The sequence below is a fragment of the Scyliorhinus canicula genome, chromosome 12 (assembly GCF_902713615.1).
Source record: "Scyliorhinus canicula chromosome 12, sScyCan1.1, whole genome shotgun sequence".
Lineage (NCBI taxonomy): Eukaryota > Metazoa > Chordata > Chondrichthyes > Carcharhiniformes > Scyliorhinidae > Scyliorhinus > Scyliorhinus canicula.
This window is the reverse complement of record NC_052157.1, coordinates 100,488,448-100,493,278: the sequence shown is the minus strand read 5'-3', so window position 1 is coordinate 100,493,278 and position 4,831 is coordinate 100,488,448.

The following is a 4,831-nucleotide window of genomic DNA, read 5'->3' as shown; positions in this document are numbered from 1 at the left end:
ATGCCCTCCATACCAGGCAACATCCTGATAAATCTCTTCTGCACCCTCTCTAAAGCCTCCACATCCTTCTGGTAGTGTAGCGACCAGAATTGAACACTATACTCCAAGTGTGGCCTAAGGTTCGATACAACTGCAACATGACTTGCCAATTTTTATACTCAATGCCCCAACCGATGAAGGCAAGCATGCCGTATGCCTTCTTGACTATCTTTTCTACCTGTTACCCCTTTCTGTGACTTGTACACCTAGATCTCTCTGTCACTGTATATTAAAACAAACCTTATTGCTAAAACATCATACAAGAAAATAACTTACAATTACCCCATAAATAATGCTAATCATTACAGTGACAGTTATCTTTAACTGCTATCTTTATTTCCACTCAAACAACAAAACTAGCTCAGATCCCAATCCACTGCCCTCCCAGTAGGTGTAAAAGATTCATGGCAGTATGTTGAAGTGACAATCTGGTACAGGAGCAGTCAATACTCTGCAGTGTTGGTGGATGCATGGGCTTTATGGACTGTCGTTCCATGGGCAAGGGGGAGATGGTGACGGGGTACTGCAGTGGTGCCTGGGATTTGGGAAGAATGAATGAGGAAGGAAATGCTACAGGGAAGGGATCCTGGAATGCATGGGGGAGGAAGGATGGCTTTATCCCAAGGGGAATTGTCTATCAGGGAATAACGGCCTGTACCCAAAGGGAAATTGTCCACCAGAAAAGGTGATGGAGAGTGAGACATTTTCAATAAACAATCTCGTTTATTAGAGGGTTGATGAGGGAGGAGGAGGGGTTGTGCCTGGAGATGAGTGAGAGACTCCAGATCTGACAATGTGCACAGTAGGAATCTCTTTTTACTGATGCTGATCTGTATATCTAGTATAGCAGTATCTAGTATAACACAGTTATTTATGCCAAGCAACAAATTATGATCTTGTCGGTGACACCCATATCCCATGAATGCATTTTTAAAAAGTACTTGAAGTATTTGCTCAAAACTTTATACGGTTCAATAATTTACTTTCTGACTACGCAAGGAACAAGTGAGAATTGCTCAGTCTAAGGATAAACTTTCCGTCAGTATAAACGAACATCCAAAATTCTATTTTAAAGCCTTGTTTTATATGCATAAGAAACAAGAGCAGGAATAGGCCATTCAGAGCCTCTAGCCTGTTTCATCATTCAGTAAGATCATGAATGATCTTCAAATCTATTTTCCTGCCCTATCTGAAATCATTTGAATCCCTTACTGCCCCAAAATCGATCAACCTCAGCCTTGAATATACTCGATAACTGAGCACCTACAGCCTTCTACTGCAGAGAATGCCTAAGATTCACAACCCTTGGAGCAAAGACATTGGTATTCCATTCCTGAACGTCTGACTCCTTATTCTCAGACAGTAACCTGCAGCTTTAGCCTTCCCAGCCAGGGGTATAACTCTGTTGAGAACCAGTAAAAACAAATAGATTAATTAATTGGCTAATTCACTGCGTCTTAACACTTGGTGTGGTGCTAATAACCAGAGAGTTGAGATAAGGTTACTTCCCAATTGGCAGGTTGTGCTGACTCACAAGGACACGATGCCTTCATTCCATGACGGGAGTGGATGATTGAGCGGAACTATATTGCAAATTTACAAAACCTCTGGATTAGCGAGAGTACTCCCATTAACGTCAGGTGGTAGAGGGGTCAGGTTCCATCCCAGCCGGCCCCAGTGAGCCTCAAGATGGGAGCACTATCTTTGAATACTAGGTTGACATCCAGGGACTGTCCCCGTCCCCATTATCAGTAAATGGGGGTCTTTAGTACCGATTGCAGCGCACCTGTAGATAAAAAAGTGCGATGAAGGCAAAACCCCCAAAGCTGCTCTTCCTCAATAAACGGCTCAAGAATCTCACAAATGAGACTCAAGTTAGTATTTTCTCTAGGCAGAGACAAACAGATTAAGTTTAGTGGAAATGGGGAAGTGAGACTAGCAGGTGTAAGAGGTCACATATGCAAGTCATTGGAAGCACAGGTGTAAAAAGCAATTACAAAGGTGAATAAAACATTGGGCTGCTTCAGAGAAAGAAATAAATCATTTATTTGGGCAGTGTGTCTGATTCTGGGTCCTCATTTGAGGAGGCGTATACTGGTTTTCGAGAGCAACAATTCACCAGGGTAACACCAGAGATAAACGGGATTAGCGAAGAGACGTGGCAAGCATGGGTTGGCTCTCTCTCAAAACAGAGCTCCATCTTTCTCCTCTTTTTGACAAGAATCCCTTCAACCAAGGTTTTACTCCTTTCTCCGCACTCTCCTCTCCCCGATTTGATCCATACTCTTCCACACTCAATGCACAATTACCCTGGAGATGCAATGTATAAAAGTAGCATAAAATACTGAAGGGAACGAATGTCTTACTGTCTGTGAGGAAGCCTACTGAGCCAAAGCAAAGAATGAAATGGAATAGACATATCCTGACTAAGAGTTGAGAATGTGAGGCATAGGACTATAGCAGTCAATTGGATGGAGGTGCTTAAAATGGAAACATCACTTAGCTGAGCAACAAGGTAGTAGAGAGGGGGCAGCGAAGCAGACTTACTCCTGCTGCTAAACACCCTGTGACACCCAATTCACAACAGCAGTCAGATCCTCGGCCCAACCATCAGCTGCTTCATCAACAACCTTCCCTTCATTAAAGTCAGAAGTGGGGATGTTCACTAATGATTGCACAATGTTCAGCACCATTCATGGCTACTCAGCTAGTGAAGAAACCCATGTCCAAATGCAGCAAGACCTGGGCAACATTCAGGTTTGGGGTCAATAAATGGTAAGTAACAAGTGCCAGGCAACGACCATCTCAAGAATCCAACCACCTCTCCCTGACATTCAAAGGCATTATCATCACCGAAACCCCCACTATCAACATCCTGGGGGTGGTCATCATTGACTAGAAACTGAACTGGACTAGCCATAGATCATAGAATTAGAATTTACAGTGCAGAATGAGGCCATTCAGCCCATTGAGTCTGCACCAGCCCTTAATCCCACACCTCCAACCCATCCCCGTATCCCAGTAACACCACCTAATCTTTTTGGACACTAAGGGAAATTTAGCATGGCCAATCCACCTAACCTGCACATCTTTGGACTGTGGGAGGAAACCGGAGCACCCGGAGGAAACCCACGCAACTACAGGGAGAACATGCAGACTCCTCACAGATCCAGTGACCCAAGCCGGGAATCGAACCTGGGAGCCTGGAGCTGTGAAGCAACCATGCTAACCACTGTGATACCGTGCTGCATACAAATACTGTGCAGAACAAGTCAGAGGTTGGGAATTCTGTGAAGATTTACTCACCTCATAAGTCTGCCAACCATCCACAAAATACAAGTAGGGAGTGTAATGGAATACTCTCAACTTGCTTGGATGAGTGCAGCTCCAACACTCAAGAAGCTTAACACCATCTAGGACAAAGCAGCCCTCTTGATCACCACCCCATCCTTCACCACCGAAGCACAGTAGCAGCAGTGTGTACCATCTACAAAATGCACTGCAGGAATAACCAAGTCTCCTTAGGCAGCACCTTCCAAAACCATGACCACCTAGAAGGACGAGGACAACTGATGCATGGGGACACCACCACCTGCAGGTTCCCCACCAAGCCATATTGACTTAGAACTATATTGCTGTTCTCTTTCAGTCAGATGGTCACAATCCTGGCACCACCTTCCATCCTAATACTGTAGCACTGGAGGTGTACGTACACCAGATGGACTGCAGCTGTTTAAGGAGCAGCTCACCAGCACCGGCTCAAGGCCTACTCTGATGACTGGAAGACTTCATGAATATGCAGGAATATTGGATTCTAAGTATTGGGTAATTTAAGGGTTTAAAGCCTGGGGTTAGAATGTGTTTGATTGCAGTGGTCGTGATTTTTTAAAACATAATTCTGTTTTGCAGGGCCTGGGTGCTTTTAGTCATAGAATCCTACAAAAGAGAAAAGGCCCTTTGGCCCAAGGCGCCTGACCCACCTAACCATTCTAATCCCATTTTCCAGGACTTGGCCCATAGCCTTGTATGCCCTGTGATGGCAAATGAACATCTAAATACTTCTTAAATGTAGTGAAGGTCACGGCCTCCACCACTGTTTCAGGCAGCGAATTCCAAGCACCCACCACCCTGAGTAAAGATGTTTTTCCTACACATCCCCTCTTAGCAGCCAGAAGGTGAAATTGACGAAGGAATGTGTTTTTCTGTCTGGACTAATGGACTGTGGTTTGACTGGGAAAGTCCCTGGGGAGTTGATGTGCTTTGCAGCCTGCAGAGATCATTTATTTTTCAGCTTGGGGAGATGGTCATTGCTGGGTGGAGCCAAGTAATGTAGAGAGACATTTTGAAAAGCTTTCGAGACACGTTTTTGGAGAGAGGAGTTGAATTCTGATCTGCCTGACATTGAGTCCACAATTCTTCCACAGCAAAATAGATTTAGAGCTGTGTGTTGATTTTATTGTTGTTTAATGGGAAATTGAGTAGTAGTGTTTCAGGGATTCTGTTTGGGTGTGAAGTAAAAAAATCTTTGGGTTGTGGGTTCGAAACCCACGCAAACACAGGGAGAATGTGCAAACTCCACACGGACAGTAACCCAGAGCCAAGATCGAACCTGGGACCTCTGCGCCGTGAGGCAACAGGGCTAACCTACTGCTCCACCCTGCTACCCTCGAGCCTTATTTCTTCTTGCAATGGTTTTGGTCCAGTATCCCAGCCACTGTTGGGGTCTGGTCTTTGATCGTAATACTATTAGGGATGAGAAATGCTCACATTACATAAAAGAAAAAAAAAGATG